The sequence below is a fragment of the Anomalospiza imberbis genome, chromosome 5, assembly GCF_031753505.1.
Source record: "Anomalospiza imberbis isolate Cuckoo-Finch-1a 21T00152 chromosome 5, ASM3175350v1, whole genome shotgun sequence".
NCBI lineage: Eukaryota > Metazoa > Chordata > Aves > Passeriformes > Viduidae > Anomalospiza > Anomalospiza imberbis.
In genome coordinates, this window is record NC_089685.1 from 43,879,520 (window position 1) to 43,899,343 (window position 19,824).

Here is a 19,824-nt window from a genome sequence, read left to right on the forward strand (position 1 = left end):
ATTAAAGACTTTAGTGAAAGCACTTATAATTTGTTTTATTGGTTAGCAATGATTTAATTATGCCCATTTTTAAAATGCAAGATAAACAAAAAGTTCTTTTTCATACAGCTAACAAATTAGTATTTTACTCCTCCCTGTTACAATTGCAAAATTATGATGTGAATGTAGAAACTAAAATCCAGTTTTAAAATCATATCTCATTTGGTTGCTATTAAACCTATTAATATTTGCATTACTAAGGATTACTTGAAACAGTAGGAAAGTACAACTCACAAACAAGCAGAAACAGCAGGAAAGGGGGAAAATACAGCAGTACCAATTCTCAAATATTTTTATCCATCTGTACCATATGCAAATCAAGACATGCTCTAGCTTAGGATCCTAGCCTGTTACAGCACTACACAGATTGCTAGATCAAGCCATTCAGAAGCACAGAATGGGCTGAACTTTTATAATATTTTGATTTTTTGACCAAAGACACAATCTAGAATACCAGGGCAACACAAGTATCACCAAGCATGGAACAAACAGACTGTATGTTTGTCAGCTGTCATAATCTTTCACATGAAATGTAATATCCTGCTTTAGGCTTGCTGGATTTCTTTACAGAGTAAAACAATTGATATGGGGAGAATAAATCTGGGGAATACATCCCCTCATACAGTATGCCTCAGAGAGATAGCAAAACTATTCAAGGTGTTGCCATGTACATGAAAATATACATAACAAGGAGAGGAAGCAGAAAAACACTCCACAGCACATAGTTTATGTAAATTGAAACTGAAGTCTGTATACAGAAAATGAGAACAAAATGTAACATTTATTGAGTTCTATTCACTTGGAACATAAAGCTGGAATTATAATAACAGGTGTTCTCAGCTATATGCTTGAAAGCCAGGACATTACTTCCCTACAATTTTTGTCTACTACAAAGTGTATGCTTGCAATTTAGCCCAAAATTAGCATTTCTATGTCTCCAAAGACTGTTTTTTTTTAATCCAGGCCAGTTTATTTTCTGCTACCATTCTATGTATTGTATATACAGCATCTTTCACACAGTATTAAAAACAAACAAGCAAAAGAAATCCACCCACCACTCAACAAACTTTTAATAAAAATTGGTAAAAGTAAATCTTTCTAAACTGCAACATCCCCAGATGTTACTACAGATAACCACCACACATTACCCCACAAATGGAAAAGGACAGAAGGTAGGCTTAATACTTCTGTATTTCCAAAAGGACCTATTGCCACAAAGGATTAAATTGTTTTCTCTCTGTGAAAAAAAGTACACAAACTCTACTGAAAATGGAACTATGTTCTTAGCCCCTTCATACCCCATTCTATGCAAGCCACTGCAGAGCAGTGTGCCCCCTCTTTCACAGCTGTACACAGTCTCCAAAGTAGCTGGTAAGCTGATAGACTCAAAATATTATTTCTAAAGTTCTTTTTGAACCACTATCATACTGCAGAGCTGTAGCTGTAGTTCCAGTTCCACAAGTTGCTTTAGTCCCCGCAGATCACTAAAACAAGGGAGGCATTTTATATACTTCATCTTCTAATAAGTTAGAAGCTATGATTCTATACAAAAAGTCACCCTTGTGGCCCCTTCACAAGCCACATACACTGTCCTAATTACTTCAAGTAACTAAATTCAGTTGTATAATTCTGAGCCAATTATTTTTTTCCCCAAACAGGCAGTCAGGATTTTAATGGAAAATGTGCAGATGTGAATATCCAACTGTGTGCATTCTCTTATGTATCTGTTCATGCTTCATAAACCTTCTACCACAATTTAATTTTCACTGGATCACAAATATCTGAAGAAAATTGAACTCAGAGGATTTTCACAGAGTAAACACTTTAAACCTCAGAGCTGGAGTCTACTCCCTGCTGTTATGCAAGCAGTTTTAAGCAGTGAAATACATTCTGGGGCTACCAAACACAGGACTTGTCACCTAGTCATTGATTTCTCCATCTTCCCAAACAGGTCACAGATATTTGTTCCAGTCAAGGATTGCATATTCTTATCATCTACCAATGACAACAGCCAATTCTTTTTCCTAGTGGGCCAGATACAAATCAAAATTCAAGACAAATCGCTCCATAGTGAATCAGTACTCACCAACCTCTCTTGAGAAAGGTTAAGCAGCAGTTTTGCCATCTGATCTTCCCAGAGGAGTGAGGGACAGCTTTAATTCTGCTTTTCATCCCTTTAGAGCAAACAACTGAAATATTCAGGTAAACATGAACCCAACCTTTTGCTCCCGCCGCACCTTTTTCCCAGCCAGGCCTGTCTCCCTCAGATAACTCTAGCAAAGGAAATTTTCACCTTTATGGCCAAATCTCAAACATCTGTAACAGAATTTACAACTAGGAGAAGCAGCTGTTAATAATCCGTTTATAACCTTGCAATGAATTCAAGCCTGAATCCAATTCTGCAATCATTACTTCTGGAGCCACACAACTCCTTCCTAAGGAGAAAGATCTTTAAAAATATCAGAAAAAGCTGTGTGACCAAGTCATCAGTTAAGCTGGTTTCATTCCAAAAGTACTTTTGAGAAGTTTGTGTCTGTCCATGTGCTGTCCTAGGGGAAAAATAAATTCAGCAATCTCAAAAAAAAGTAACAGAAGAAATAACTTTTTGTATTGACTGCAAAAGAATAGCCAAATTCATTTCAAGGATAGTACTAGGCTGGAAACTAACACAAGAATGTAGTTCCAATGGAAAAAAAGATGTTTTGACCCTGAGAAGAAGTCTGAAGGCAAAACCACCACAGATAGGAATCTTGCTTTAACCAAGAGTCACTGCTACTTTCCCACACAGCTGTAAATCAGGATCCCATAGATGCAATAAAAAGCAAAAAGCTCATCTACCAGCAAACAAACAACAACAAAAAATACAACCAAAATTTATTCCAAAAGAATATGAAAATGGTATCATCTCTAAAAGATGAACGGCATATTTGCACTCAAATTTACAATTCTTAAAATCATGTCTATTTTCACATTGTTACCTTGTTTTGAAATTATTATTTTACCCCAGTCTTCTCAAGAACTACATCTCTGGGCCTACATGTAGCCAAGCAAAGTTAATCTGAGTACAAAAAACAGCCGCCCACTTCAGTCTCTGAAAAACATAGGTGAAGACATCTCTTCAGGAAGAGTGCAGACATTTCTGTACTTCTCACCTCTCTAGTGCTTACACACCTTGGTGTCAGCCTCAGGTAGCTTTCTAGACCTTAATCTGTCATAGTATGTACAAGACACTGTACCAAAGAGCCAGCTCTAAGCTTCTCGCTTGCAGTCAGCATTGCCAAGTGCAACTCCATGCGAAGGGCAGCAGAGAAGACGCCTCAGGCACCTTGCTGAAAATAAATCAATTTTTGGGGGCCAGGGAAGACAACCCTGAGGTGCAAGAAGTTGTGAAAGAAGCATGAAGAAGCCCTTTGTTGGGGCTGTGATCAGAGCCCTTTTTGCTCTGAGGTCTATGGGATATCTCACCCCAGTAATCCGTGCCCACAAAGCAGTTCTTGAAGATTGTTGTGCTACATTGGTGGCTGTGTCTTGAGGCAGCTGGGATGCCAGAGCAACATGCACGAGACAACAAGTGCTGTTAAGAAAGAAACATGATGATCTCCTCCTCTCCTTTCCCATGGAGTCTGCACACACAGAGGTACAAACTCATTCCTGCCTGAGATCTTACCACACAGAGGCCAAAGTCCCCCTGCTTGGTGCATCCTTGCACCAATATGTGTAGAACCACACACAGGACTTCAGCTGAGGATATGGAAAAAGCTCCTCTATGAGCAGAGGTAAGCAAGTGGGAAAAGTGAGCAACAGATGAGAGGAACAAATGTGACGTGATACTGAGATGCTCTGAGATCTCAGATGCTGAGATCTGTGTGAGGGCCCCTCAGTGGCATTTAAATCAGTTCTTCCTAGCAGTCAGGGAGCATGCAACATTAGGATTCCTGCTGGTCTAATTTAGTGCAGACAGAACAACAGTTTTAGCACCCAATTAAACAAACTTTTCTCCACCATCCACTTTGATCTATTGCCTCTAACAACTGCCCCAGCTGTCTGTGGTTAAAAGCTACTCAGTTGAGTGTCCCAGTTTAACTGTGGTACTTGTTGGCAGTGATGGCCTGGAGGATGAAAGTATAAAGGGGCTAAAATGTGGAAATCTCATGAAGACTGTGAGAATCAATAGCAAGTAAGAATGGCAGCTTGGATGTAGGTTTTGGCTAAGGACACACTCCTAACAACACTGATGAGGGCTATAGCAGCAGTGACCCCTTCCATATGTACCTATAGCTGTACCTGTGTATACACACCTGTGCAGCTTGATGCTTAAACTTGTGTTCTAGTATGTGATACTGATTGCCACAAGAGACTTACAGTTGTGTCCTGGTATGGCCATTATTCTACCACAGACAGATAATCAATAGCATCTCTTCTCATGACTCCTGAGTGCCTCCGGGTGCTTTTTCAGCAGCAGATGCAGAATACACATTTCCCCACGATGCCCTAGGAACAGACAGCTAATGGCCAGCTAGATCCAGCTGCATCAGCAGTGTCCTGAGGGACGCTGCCACCTGGTTGTAGTTTAGAGAGATGACAGTGAGCACCCTTTACTCCTTCAGCTTCCTTCACAGTAACGCTACCTGGCACCCAAAAAAGTGTTGCTGTGTTTGTTGTTGCAGAGGAGATGAAGGGTGATGAAGTTGCTGGCTATTTATCAGTAAAATCTGGGAGTTCTTCAAGACATGACAATTCAATTTGGATGTGCTGAAAAAAAAGACTTTCCCCCTTTCAGCTCCTATGGTACAAATGTACTTAAAACCACTATCAGCTGATGGGTTCTGGTTTGTCTAGATCAATTCATGCTTGTCTAAAAACAGAAACAATATTCCACAACAAGCAGGTTAACCCATCTAGACTGCCTAAGTCAGCCTAAGGACTTTAACAAAGTGTGGATTGTGTTGCTCTGGGTAAATTCAGTATGAAATACTGTCACTCCCCACAGGTAGATGTGAAAAAAACCAACCTATAGAAGACAAAGGAATGAGGAATTTAGTCCTTAAGGTGAATGTGGACTGTTGACATAACCGCCTGTTTAGAATATCCTCTGTGCACATCTTGAAGCTTACACATATATACAAGTTTAATGGGTTCAGCTTAAAACAGCCAGTTTTAAGAGCTATATTTTTACCCACATAACTCTGGATCAAAGTGTCTTAAAAGTATACAGTCATATAGCTTTATCTCCAGTGATACAGAAATATTCCTGTAATTGACACTGCCCTATATCATGATCAGTCTCTCACAGTGATCCTCTCCAAGGTACAAGTTGGGCTTTTCTTACTATTTCCTGAAGTATTTGTAGAGTTTATACCAAGAATCTGGGAGCAATTACCAAAAGGCAGACAAAGCAAAAGGGCAAGTTAACTAGCTAAAGAACATTAAATTTAAATCAAACAACCTTCTTTCTGTGCCACAGGATAGGATTCCAGATGTTTTATAAGGAAACAAAAGACAAGACAGTAAGACATCAGGAAATACATCTTAGCACTAATGATTTGAAAGTTCTCTTCTTGTAAAATGGAATGACACAGTTCAAAAGTAAGGTGTTCAAAAAGGTTTTAGAAAAAAGAAAGGCTACAGGTGAATTAAGTTTTTTTAGCTTCAGTCATTTAAAATGCTTAGAGAATTTACTTAATAAGACAATACGTTCTATTCAGACCTTTCCTGATATCTTTTATTTTCTGGCTGTCAGCAAGAAGAAAATGTTACCTTATGTTATACAGTCTATTGCTGAGAGACTTGATGGTGCTGTTCATCCCATCCTTTCTTTCCTTCACCTTAATTAGAATTGAAGACTGAAATCGTGTGATTCTCAACACTCCGGAGATATGTAAATTACAAGGGAAAAACAGCTAAGGGCTTGCCTGCATGTGTTGCACACCAGATAAGGCAACACTCTTTCCTTCCCCTCTGCTATTAGTCTTTCCACTGCAGCATGTTTGGCCACACTATATACAATACCACAAAAGCTATTTATGAACTCTCCTATCAGTGTACACACAGTGGTAACAACACAAGACTGGAACATTTTGGTATGACAATAACCAGGAACATTTTGATATGACATTTTTCTAAAGAAAACCTTATTCCCTTGATTTCTGCAGGAAAGGGAGGAGCTGCTCCAAAGCTTCAGGCCTGTGGTTAAAGCACTCATGGGAGACCAGATCTCTACCTTTGAAAATGAAATATAATTTTGGATGTTCATTTAAAATTAGGTTTAATTGATTCACTTGCATAACAAAGACAGACAGTAGCTTCTGAAAAGTGCTCACCTAAAGGAAGTGAAACTGCTGACACAATGTGAAGTGCTAAAAACCAAGTGATGCAGCTGATACACTCATATCAGGGACATGGTGCATCTTGATTTTCTTAGATTGTTTCTGCCTAATGCTGTCATGCAAAGGCTCTTCAGAAACCCAGGGATAATTTTCAAAACATCCAGCTCTGGCCACTGATACTGAAAGACACTGAGAGACTTCACCTGTCACAGAATTCTCTAAAATTTTTTCCTCTATCAGCTTTTGCTAAGAAGAAAAATCATTGTCATAGCACTTGATGGCCTTGGTAAGTGAAAAAGTGATTGATATTTTTCTTTTCTCCCACCCCCCATGAGAATTTACAAAGAGAAAAAAAGCATTTTCTAAATTCCTAGCAAAACAAAAAATTCAAAGTATTCTCAACAAAATCATACATTATTGTTTAAAATTTTAATGTTAATTAAAATAAAACAAAATAACGTGACTAGAAAAGCAAATATACATTGGATTTTCAGATCAAAAATTCTGACTAATGTTTAATTCATATGGATGTGATAGGGCCACCAAGTCTGCTTTATCTCTTGGAAGAAAATCTGTCCACTATATATCTTTTAAGATTTTATTAACTTAACTTTATGTTTTATTCCATGAAGAAATAAAACGAAGGTAAACTGGCAGCAGATAATCAGAGGCAGCAGCAACCGTCGTCAATAACTTGAGCTGATGTGCACTCCTGGTGTCATGAGGAAGGATGCCAGTCCACAGCAACATCCCCCTTCCCTTCTCTTTCCCCCAGTCTTATGTTTGTATTTGTCCCTTGCTGTGGACTGATAATGTTGCATAAACATAAAACTAGTTCTTGGGCCTGTAAATGGAAATAATATTTCATCTGGTATAAAAAACCATGCTGAGGTACATACTTTATTTTCTTCCTACATTTTTGTGTTGAACACTGTGCTGTATCTTCAGGGGTTTGAGCTCTTACTTCTAGATCACTTGATATAACAAACCAAATAAACAGTCCCCAGATAAATTCATGAATGGAAGCTATAACCTTTGCTATTAAAAAAGGGCTATTTAAGTCATCTAGTAAAGAGAAATAAAATGTTTCAGCTCCTCTTGAATACCATTTGGGAAAGAAATATTGTGTTAGAGGCACACAAGTATCATGGTTTTATTTGCCACAGTTGTAGCAACAAGGTTTATTGCATACAAGGTGCTAACAAAGAGTAATAGAGCCTGTCTGGTTTTGTGCCTTTGATGGCAATTTTTATACAGCTGCTTTCAGAGCTTCCTCTTTCTTGTTCCCCAAATCACTCTGACAAATATCGCAACAGGAACAAGCAAGTCCTTTTAAAACCATGTTAAGAACATCACTGTGAACCGCATCTTTAAATAAACTGCTGTCCTCTTTAGAAGGAAATTCTGACTGTGACTTATTCTATTGTGAAAGACAACAAATGGTATTTTGACTTGTATTTCATGGGTCTTTCCCAACACTAATGAGGGCAGCCTCCCAGCCCTCCTCCAAGAACAATGGTTGTTTTTTCTCCTGCTGTGGGGGAAGAGAGACAGTGAAACTACATGAGTGCCTTGTTGGTCACAGAGCTAGTTTGGGGTACAGATGAGCTCAGCTCCTGGTGCTCCCAGCTGTCGGATCCACCTTGTGAACCAAGAACAGCAATCAGTTCCCAGACAAGCTGGTCACTGCTGCTGCCCACAGTGAAGTTCTTCAGTCAAATGAAAACTGGAGGGGAAGGGACAAATCTTTGACACCTTTTTGCCCTTTTCTAGCTCTTTACCTTCTGAAGATCTTAAACACTTGATTATTAATGGTAAACAAAGAGACATATCAACTCCTTCACTTAAAGCCAGCTGGTAGGTAACTAGCAGCAACCAAACAGGCACCGCACCATCACAACAGGATGACTTCTTAAGACTTGTCAATGTTATGACACAATAGGAATTGATTCATCAGCATCCTCCTCTTTCCAGACCATGCGGAAACATCAGGAACTATAAAAAATTAAAATTGCTGCCCACCTGTAACTCAAACAATCAAAAGCCTCAGATGTTGAGCTGGCCCCGCCGTCCTGTAGCACGGGAAAAAACATCTAGTAATATACATATTGCCAAGTTGTTTATTACTGAATCATATTGCATCCATATGTATTCTAAGCAATCTGTTACTAGGTGCTGATTTATTTAATAACTTAATGGACTTTGAATAGTTTCCAGAAAAGAATGCTGGACCTCAAGGTTGTGTTGTTATTTTGTTCAAATGAAGCAACAATAGCTGAAAAAACTCTCATGAGTCCTCAGCAGAGGGAGGAACAAAATAATTCTGCATTGTGGCAGACCTTGAAATCAGATCAACGAGCAACTGTGAAGCATCCTCTTTTGAACTGCAAGAGTAGATGAAAATAATTATTTACCCCTATGCTCTTAAAGTGAGATTGGATCTATAGCTTGGAGAGACCAGTTCAGAAACAATCATAATCAACAAATCTTTCACAAGATGAAAACTCTTCAGTATACAATAGATCAGTATACTGTTCAGTATACAATAGATCATCCAGCTTTTTTTGGAACTGGATGATCTCTGGAGATTTATTCTGTCATACCTTCAGTCCTGTAATTCTGCACCGTCAAAGTGAAACTGAAATATCCAGTTTTAGCATTAGCTAAATGTAAACAGATCTTCTATTTCTGCAGACTGTTTTGCATTAAAATATGCCAAAATGTCTTGCAGAATCCCTTAAGTGGCATTCTTTTTTGCAGGAGAGGAAGGGCAAATGATTCTCAGAAAACTGCAATGCCCCCCTGGAAGTCCTGGAAGAGCCCTCTGTGGACTGGGGGCTGTGGTGATTGCAGACTACCAGCCCCTCTGGGGTATAAAGACAAGACCTGAGAAGTGTGTTTCTTCTGATGAAGCAGACTTGTGTCTGGTGAGACTGCATGCAAGATAAAGTTTGTTATACCTCCCAAAGGCATACTCTGGAGTCTTCTTGGGTCTACACTGGCATCCTCTTGCTGCCTCAGGCAGCTGATGTCACCCCAACCACCTCCCTCTCGGACATGAGGGTGGTGGATTGTGAGAGAGAAGAAGCCCATTGGAAATTAATTTGCGACATGCACTTTGGCACAGAGACGCCCCATGCTGAAGGACCAAGCTGAGCAGTTGGGCAAGCACTAGAGGCACGTGGCAGGCCTGATGGGTGCATGGCACTCTGTGTCCAGGGCCAGTGGCATCAGCACAAACACCCACACAGCTCAACTTTCTCCATAACTGGCTGAGCAATGCAGGCTCAGCAGGTGGAAGAGCCTGGGTATGGTCTTCAGTAACTGAATCTCAGTATCAGACTAAATCCAGGGCCCAGACTTTCACTAAACATTGGAAGAAACACCGAATTGGGCTCAAAACTCAATGCCTCTTGCTGCTGGTTAAGGAGATGCATCTGAACTCTTTAGTCACACAGCCTTGACATGGGAGGTCTCAACATGGATCTGAAGAGGCCACAGCTACAATTGTCATAAATACATAATATAATCCCACTGCTAAATCTAGAGAATGGCACTGCATTTCCCCATAAGAACTTCTGTTTTATTCTGTGCTACTGGATAAGATTTTGGAAAATAATAAAACAAATATTTACTAATCTTTTCAGTTTCAAGGGCAAAGCTGTACAGTTCCAGTTCACTCATGCTCTAGTTCTTCTGAAAAGGGGATGGTTACAGTTAATCAGGTTAGTTTCTGTTCTCTTTATAATCACAACACACAGGTTTCTCAGTCTGTGCATCCTTACTGTTGTGTCAAAAAAATGTGATTTTGTTATATTCATAAAGTTTAAAAAATCGTGAATTTACAAGCTCATAGAAATTTCAAATAAAATCTATATTCACATCTCTGAATATTGTAATCTGTCCTTGAAAACAGGTCTAGCAAGTGCCTGTAAGCAACATGGTGAGCCCAGGTGAGCTACACACTTCGCAAGAGCTTGAGGAAGTGAATTTTTCTGAAAGTCAAAATGTAGCACCTGCCTGAACTGACTGCAGCTGATACAGGCAAAACTGCCTGCTCCACGAGTTTCACAGTATTCCAGCTTCATTTCAAAGCCCCCAAAGTCTTAGAAAACACTCCTGGCCAGCTGAAGGCACTGGTGTCTCCTGGCAACCTACATGCAGATCTGCACTTTATTTTTCCCTTTAAGCATGTTAAACCTTACACTGATCTACCTGTCTGCCAGCTGCAGTGTTCACAGAAAAGTTGATGCAGAGAGCCTGTCTCCTGAAGGTCCACAAGGAACCTGCCTATAAGAACACCATGAGCCCTTGTCCCTTGAAAGGGCCTAATTTGAAACCACATTAGAGATGGCAGAACAAACTACTTTGTTCAACTTCTGTGGGTCTTTGACTAGCCAAGGTCTTGCTGTAATTATATATCTACACAGAGTGTGTACTCTATTCATCTATACAAAGTACAATATTGTATTAGTGTTACATCACAGACTAACTTTGCTACAAAACAGCAACCCTTAATCTTGGGGGAGGCACTAACTCTCAGAACAGGTAAAGCAGGACTCATATGATGTACCTTGCATGGAGATCTTGCTGATTTATCCATTTCCAAGTAAATTCATCTAGTCATTTAGAAGCAGTGACATTAGGATTTAAGAGCAGCTCTAGACCCCAGTGAAGTCATCAGGTACCTCACAGCTTTCTGGAAGCTTTGGATTCAGAGTGCAACAGCTGTTCAAAACCTCAACCTGAGAAAGCAGAATGTACAATCACAAATGGGACTGATCACAAATACAGATGCAGAGCTTGTGGCAGCTTGGTCTACTTGTACTCTACTGAGAGAATCTAGGGTACAGGGCATGATAGGCTTGGTTTCTGCAAGGAGATGGGGCTAATCCACCCAGCTCCTAGTAAGATTTCCCTCATCGACAATTATTTTTTTCTTTTTCTCTTGCAGCACATGTTGGAAGGATGCAACAGAGCAGAAGGCTGAAAGCTCAACTATCCAAAGCTCTCCATCCTAATACACTCCTGTAGAGCACAGCAGGGCTTTGAAGACAGACAAAACCCGATGATGAGCATTCAAGTGGTAGAATTTACTGCAGAGCCCTGAACAACAAACTGCAAGACAATGCATTATATTACGTTTTAGACCCAATGCCACTTCCACCTCACAGGCTGAGCACCTCACCCAGATTCACACATTGATCCTGCAGCAGGATCCATACAAGCATGAAGGTTGACATAACATTAATCACCTATGCCCATTAGCAGAACCTCTTTTCCTGCACAGCTTGTAGCATCCATAATAATTTTCCAGGGGATGCACCAAGAGGTGTAACTGAAACAAAACACCCTCACATGAGAAGCATGGATAACACATCATTCTCTATGTGGCATGTTTAATCCCTTTGTGCAAATTCTTGTACATGTGTGCACCTTTGAGGTAAAAAGTACGACAAAATCAGCACTATTCTTTTTATGATACAGATAGAATTTTCCAAAATCCAATCCTCTGTTAAAAATATGAAGACAGTACAAAGGCTGCAAATGCATTAAAAAGTAAACAGCATAAAATTAAGCTGAGTTTTTTATTGCTGGTGCAATTAGAAACAGATCAGAATCTGGGTCTGTCACAAACTACCACACTTTGGCAGATGTAAAAAGCCCTAGCAAGACATTGCATGGTTTTCAGTCTCCTCACCTCACACAAAGCTGAGAGATTTTCTAATATAGAGAAATAAACCAACATTCACGTACACATACAGTGAGATCTTGTACACAAGTGTAAGCAAGCGTTTAAGGCTGGCAATCAGATATGCTGGAGGGAAGTAAAGGTCAGCCCATCTTTATACTGGCCATGAACACCAAGGAGAGGGCTGGAAAACTACTGTGTTGCTGTTTTATACCTAAGACCATACTTAGATGCCAGGGAATGTTAAAACAAACAACTGTGCCTTGCCAGCAAAATCAGTCTTACTACAAATATAAGCCTTCCTGAACACAGGAGGTTGTACAGCCACAGGAAGTCTCTTTTCAGTAGCAAACCAAAACCCACTTTCTCTACCTGTATTATGCTGAACAATTTCTAAATGTTTTCTTCTATATAGGAAAACCTGGCATTAAAGAATCCGGCAGAATCTTTGAAAAGCTTCTTTCTTTGTCTCTCAATTTCAGCAACATAATGCTAAAGGTAGGAAACACTTTATAAAATAACCTTCTGTCTCCATAAAATATGTTTATAAAAACCAAAAGCCATACCAGTAACTGCTGCCTCAAAAATACATAAAACAAATTTACTCTTAAAATTATAAGTCAAATGAGACTTCAAAACAAAGCTATAAAAATTACACCATTATTATCACACTTCCAGTGAGAATATACTCATTTTTGGAAGTCAGCTTTTTTTCCTAAAACTTAAACCCCTTTCTTTCAAAGAATTGGAGAAGTAAAACCATTCCATTAATCTTATAATGCAGTGTGAGAATGCATAAATGCAAACGTGCTGCTGATCATCATCAGCACTATACACCTGAGAGTCACAGAGTCCTGTTTAGCTGAGTAAGGTTTCCTGGTTGAGCAGGGAGCTCTGGCATCCAGCCCATGCAATCAGCACAACAGCTTGTCACGGCAGGCTATACATGGTCACAGACATGTTTAGATATTTCAGAAGTTTTTTATGACCTACCATATGTGTCTAAAGTCACCTCAATCTGGACTCAAATTACTTACCAGAAACTGTTCCAAATACTGTAGTTACTTTATTTCCCAAATATATATCATTTTGGTATCTAGTAGTTTGTGTCACACCAATAAACCCATCATGCATTGGAGTGTGAATACACTGTTGAAAGTGTTGATGCTGTTGAAAGATGATATCAAGGGCACGGAGAAACATGATTAAGTTCCATGTCAATGAGTTCTCTCATTTTTGTATAACACATACAGTCACTGTTTGATGAAAAAAAAAAGCTTTATTACAATGAAAGGGAAATATAAACTAAACAAAAATAACGTCAAGCAGAAGCGTAAATCATGGGCAGGTCTGACAAACCAATACCATGTATTAAAGTTGCTATGGATGCCCTGAGGCATAGGCAGCACAGACAGCACAGTTTTTCAAGTGTTATGAAAATAGACAATTGAAGGAACACTGTAAATTTGTTCCAAAATGTGCTCACCTTCAGCTGGCGTTCAGCATGGTGCTGGCACTGAACCTGGTGCCAGCAAAGCTGTAACCATCTGTTCCCAAAAATAACCTGACCCAAGTCTGCAAGTTCAGCCATTCAGAAGTAAACGTTGCAGTATTGCTTGAATCATGGAAGGCAGTGATGGGAAGGGTTTCACATGATCTTCGAAGACAGCTCGTGTAGCATCACCTGCATTTTTGGACCCTTTTCTTCTATCACCATATTCTTTCAGTTTTCAGGTTTGTTATCTTACATGGGCTGTAATTTCCATACTTTGGACTAGATTTAGTTAGCCTAGCTCCCTATAAAAATCAGATTTCCAGGATCAGTCTGTTTTTATGTATGTAATAAACTTCTAATGCTGATTTCAGGCCAATCAGACAGATACTGGAGATATCAGATATGATGAGCTCAAATATGATGTGTATTTTGTAAAACCAGAGTGAAAGATGCCAAGGTTTTGATTTTGTTGGCCAGTTAAGTTAAATGAGGCAGTCTGCACATAGCTGTGGAAATATTTGACAAAACAAAGGCTGTAAGAAAAAGTATGTAAACTGTATAGGATACATGGTAAAACAAGAAAATAGTAGTTTAATTTAGTTTTTAAAAGCCTATGAATCAAAAGGCTCAAGATCATAGGAAACTGAGTTTCCACAGAATTCTCTGTAGCCACAGGACTTGACATACACACCTTTGTGAACAAGATAAATTTATAGCAACACCTATATTTAAGCTAATATTAATGATGTGGTTTTCATTACTAAACTTTATTGTCTTCTATAATAAATGGGATTGCTGCTGGAATCTGAGGGAATTTAACAGCCATGCTGGGCTGGCCACCTCTGCACAATGCTCAATAAAGATGCTGTGTAGTGTCTATGTGCCTAAAAGAAAGAAGAACAGTCTGTATATGTATAAACTAGCCCAACAGAAAGAGTCAAAACCTAACTATTGGGTCCTGGTTGATTTTAACCCCATTGCAATCAGTGGTGGGCTAACACTGGGGATGGTGGTGGTGATCAGAAGAGCAGTAACAGCTGAACATCAGTCCCAGCTGCTTCCAACACATCCATCCCTCTGTCACTTCATTCCAGTTCAAATAGCAATTTCCACAAAAAATGGAATTCTCTGCTTTCAGCAGGGCAGCAAAGAAATCCGTATTTCTTAATACCACTTCTGGAACTTCTGCATTGCAGTTGTTGGAAGAAACTGCTACTTTTAAACCTAAATATTAATTAAAGTATCTCCAGGATTTTTTCTCCTGTAATTTAGTGACACTTCTCTCACAGGCTAACCAGAATTATTTGCAAACTGTTATGGCTACTGCAGACAAAAGAGGTCACCAAGCTGCAGCAGTAGCTGTAATTAACACAGGAGCACACATCAATACGTAATTGACTTCAGAGGGGATTCAGAGCAGCCACACAACCAAGCAGCTCTGACAAGCTTTTGGCATCCAGACAGCAGCTACTCCTGCCACAAGCTGGAACAAGAGCAGGAAAAGACAGAGAGGACCAGTTTTTTCTGCAAGTATTTTTCTAAGATCATCTTCCCTGGATGCATTATCACATCAGATCCATGAAACCCACCCTGCTTAGGGATCCTCATTTTAGGTGAGCAACAGTGATGGCAGAATTTCAAAGCTCTTGACCAATCAGCAATTATTTACCATGGCTTGAATGACAGGAGTGCAGGACTAGGTATGATGAATTTGGGCTGCAGCTACCAAGATGTTAGATTGTGCCATTGGGTCAGAATGCAACATCTCAGTCCAAACAGGAGCCTTAGGCAGTCACACAAGGAATCTGGGAGGAACAAGCTTGGAGCATGATTTTTTGCCTGTGAGAGCAATGTGCTGGGTAATTGTACAGAAGGAACAGCTCTTCTTTGAGAAACAAGCTAATAATTGCATTTTTTTCTCTGTAATTAGTCCTGATAGTCAAAGGTATAGTCCACCACCCCCCCATCAGAAACACAGATAGTGACCATTTAAGAAAATTAGAGCCTAGCCAGATGCACACAGTGTTTTGCAGGGGTGGGACACCAAACATCCCTATTCTGAAATGAACCATAAGATGGCACTGCTTTAAAACATTACCTGAGAAGATTTTTCCTGACATTATCTATGCTCTGCAAAACTCCATGGAGTTCCCACTTTTAATTTAAGTGAATCAAGTCATCCTACAGAAACTGAAGCGATACAGTGAGAGTGTACATCATTGGCATTTGTACTTTCACACATATTATTTTCTCAGAAATCGTGACGTTTTGTTCTGAAAACCAAAATGTCTCGGATACTGTCGTTCAAGCACTGCAACACCCATTTCAAAATTTATGTTTGTGCGTGTAACAGCCAGACCCGTCTTCTCTTTATACAACCTCTGGCATATAAGACCATAAAGATTCTGCTCTTTCTCTGTGCATGGCGACAGCCAACAAAGACACTTCTAACAAGTTATTTTCTAGTTCATATCTAATGTGCAGAACAAGCTGTCAGATAAAAACAATCTTTGCAAGTGGAGTTGCAGGAAGTTCCTAGTGGTTATGGTAAAATGAACTATAGAGATAGCATGTGTCCATTGATTTACTGCTATATTAGACCTGGCCACCATTTTAAATGAATGATGAAAGGGACATAAAGCCACCTACAAAAAGGAGACTATGTCAGTCTGAGAGAGTATAGTAGAAGAGTGTGATTCTTAACAAACATCCTGAATGCAGAAATAAGGACCCTCCTGAATCTCCAAATCCCATGGGCACAGAGTACCAACTGCTGGTTTTGTGCCAGGGTAGGGTACCAGTTTTACATAGCACAAGAAAAAGAAATGGGTCAGAAAATAAATGCTCACCGACTGCAGAACCTTCTGTTGGGTTGTCCTGTAAGAACCTAACTGATCTGAAAATAACAAGGCCATGAGTTCAGGTCTCCCTTGATCTTCTCTATCCAGCCAGACTCCTGCCCTGCAAAGAACTCGGCTTTCAGGCAGTCCTTTGCTATGAACAATGCGAGGTCTTTAAACCACTGTTATTTTTGCAGTCTCCACCATAAAGTATGGCTCACCTACCTCCAGCTACCACATGCTATGCAGAAGAGCAAATTAGGGAGAGATAGCAGAACTACCTGAGCTTAGCTTTAGATATTTTCTTTCTTACAGGTACTTTTGATTTAGCTTTACATCCCAGTAGTGACCTTGGACTGGCACCCTTTCAACCAATGGACCACAGTGTTCAAAAAGCCAGTGAGGTGATGGACAGGCCACAGACCCTTTCCAAGTTAACTGCATGGTAGAATGATAAACCAGTGTCAGACTACAGCTGACTTCAGGATGTGTGATTGCCAAGTGAATTGACCCAGGCTGTGTGTTGACAAACAACATCTATTCATTGATGCATCTCTTTGGATTCATTTATTCACTCTGCCCATGGAGCAGAAGGCACTCAATACACAATCTGGCAGAATGTAAAGCAGTTAAGTGAAACAGCTGGAGAGACACCACGACTGTCCACGCACATCTACATAAGGATGTTCTCACTTACTATTACCTTACTTGCATTTCAAATGGGAGAATAGGCTACTTCATATAAAGAATGCAAATACAGATCCCATCAGAGTGTAGGGACTCAGATGATTTTGAGCTGAACTCTACCATTCTGGCAAGGTAATGGAAAGCTTATTTCAACTGCAATTGGCTGAAAAACCTTCCATGGATTTAAAAAAACAAAAGACAACAATAGTTGAAGACAGGAGGATGGATGTGTAGAGAGCGCGGGACTCCAGGATGGTTTGGATGGATGAGAGATCTCTGAAGTCAGGTCTTAGAAGATGTGGTTTATTAAAAAGGGTGAAAGGCCCTGCTTGGAGTTGCCAGGTGCAACTTGTGGCAGGCCCAGGGAGAGAGGGAGAGCGAGAGAGAGGGAGCGAGGGTTCCAGGTGAGGGTCCCAGGGGAAGGTCCAAGAGAGCGTCCGGTCCCTCGGGCACACCTTATCAGGGGGCTTCAAGGTGGGCTGGAACAGGACTTGGGCCAATGGGGTCACAGATACCTGATACTTCAGGGGAGGGTCACAGGTGTGGGATGAACCATACATTGGGGGTGAGACAGAGCATTCCATTTGACCTTTGGACCTATCTGCAGGTAAAGGGCATTGTTTAATCAGAAGGGGGGACTGCTTTCAACCTGGCTATACTATTGTTTTCTAGTTATTCAGTAGTCAAGGTTTGTTATTTCAAATCTAGTTCTCATCTCAATGTCTGTATTTTCCAAATCTTTTGCCAGGCAATCTTATTTATAAGGTTTTCCTATTTCATCTTCCCCAACAGGATGAACTTGTGAATATTGGCATTCAGAGTTAATAAGTTAATAAGATTCTACCAGTAAGGTTCATGTGATGAGTTTTAGTCTTTTTTTTTTCCTATTTTGATCATCCAAGATAGTCTGCATTTCAAATATCGCCATAGGAGCAGTAATTAATTCAAATGAAGTGGGATTTTCTCTAAACGAGCAAGAAAAATGTTTCAAAACATTCTGAGCTTTAAACCTTGACCAAAAAAAAAAAAAAAAAGAGAAGTATTTATCTTTAAAACTTTAAAATACAGCTTTTAGAGAAAGCAAGATGGTTTTTGTTTTTTTTTTTTTTTTTTTTTTTTTTTAAGTCTGCAAGCACATTGTGGAATGGCACACTGGCTCTCTTTAAGAAGTAGGATACCAAATTCTCCTTTTCTGTCCCCAGTCATAGCTAACTGAATACTACCAGTGGCAGCAAGAAGCTTCTGGACCTACTTGACTTTTACAGATCTTTTTGAGTTGGATACTAACAGCAGTTACCAAACTGGAGCCCAAACATTAAATACTATTAAATCCTTTTAATCCAATACAGAAGCATTTCAATTATACAAGCTTTGTGTCATCCTAGATGAGGTCATGATTCTTAATGCTGAGCATGTTGAATATTCCTGCCATATTCAGAAAGCTTGATTATCAGAATTATCCTTTGTGTCTCATGGATGGCTCTGAGGGGCCTTTCAGGAAAGAAGTGGGAAAGGGGATGCAGTGAAAGAAAGGGGGAAGAAAACATCTGATTCCTGCCTTACCCACTGACTGCAGAGAACATGCAGCAGTAGTGAAAGCCAGAGAAGGGGACCAGAGAGTAAGCCATGAAGGAATTGGGAAGAGCTACAAAAACTTCACATAGCAGGAGACGGGGACCAGAGCTAAAGAAGCCAGTCACAGAGCCTGGAGGTAATTTTGAAAGGATGCATCCCAAGAGGACAGCAGTATGATTGAAGGTGGGAGGCAGCATTTGTGGGAGCACCTCCCTTGGAAGAAGAGCAGAAAGGGAAATGTCCACAGAAATCGTTATCATGGAGCTACCTAAAGTACAGGAAAAATGCCCTTTTTAGCTTCTGAAACAATGTTACTGTGAGCAAATTAACCTGATCAGCCTTTGAACAAACTGAGGTGTCAGACTGTAGAGTTCAGAGAAGTTGAGTAGAAATGTGCATCAGAATCAGCAGGGATACAGCTAGTGAGCTTTATACCATTTAAATGACTCAGAAGGGTTCTTTCATGGATATTTCAATATGCAGATACTTAATTTGATCAGAAATGTAATTATCTGTGTCCTAGTTCTTCAGTATACCTAAGTATTTTCTTACAAGATACTACTTCACATTAATGTCTGGATTTATGCTATATAAATACATTTATAAAAGTCTTGAATTATGTTCACTGAAAGCTGATCAGAAAACATTAGTGCTACCAGTAAAAGAAATACCTTACAGTGTTTACATTAGTAATCCTGACTAAGTTTTCATTTTTACCTTAGCTTTTTATTCATGAAAGAAGATTCTCCCTACCAAAAAGAAAGTTATTTTATACAGCTAGAACTAGTTTACTAGCTTACAGACTTCACTTGAAAAACTTAATTCATAATCCTGATTTCTACCCTTTAGTGGTCAATGTATTTCCACATATGCACTGTTCTAAACCATTAATCCATCTGCGGGAAGGCAGTTTCCATAGGGGTTCCTGGTTGAAATTGAGTTTAGCTCTTTGCAGGATTAAGCCCTATGGAGCAGAAGTAGTTTGCAACACAGCAGAGGTCAGAGTACAGTAATTCTCTATGTGAGACCGCAGATTATATCTCATGTGGCAGGTTGCCAAGGAGCTGCCAGGAGCAGAGAACAAATACAGATGGGAGGAGGTGGATGCACCAAGCGTAGAATTACACTAAAATGGCATTGGCTCCAACGTGTGACAATAAAATGCAGTAG

General features: G+C 39.8%; 1 protein-coding gene across 2 annotated transcripts in view; it reads right to left on the minus strand.

Annotated features, from left to right (window-relative positions):
* TMCC3 (transmembrane and coiled-coil domain family 3) overlaps nt 1-19,824 on the minus strand; it is a 131,827-nt gene that overhangs the window by 101,492 nt on the left and 10,511 nt on the right. Inside the window, exon 1 of one of the 2 annotated variants that reach the window (XM_068190392.1) lies at nt 5,797-5,915. The exons of the other annotated variant lie outside the window; for it this stretch is intronic. The gene's annotated coding sequence lies outside the window, so the exon portion shown is untranslated. Of the gene's footprint in view, nt 1-5,796; nt 5,916-19,824 lie in introns of those variants that run through there. 2 annotated transcript variants of the gene reach the window in all.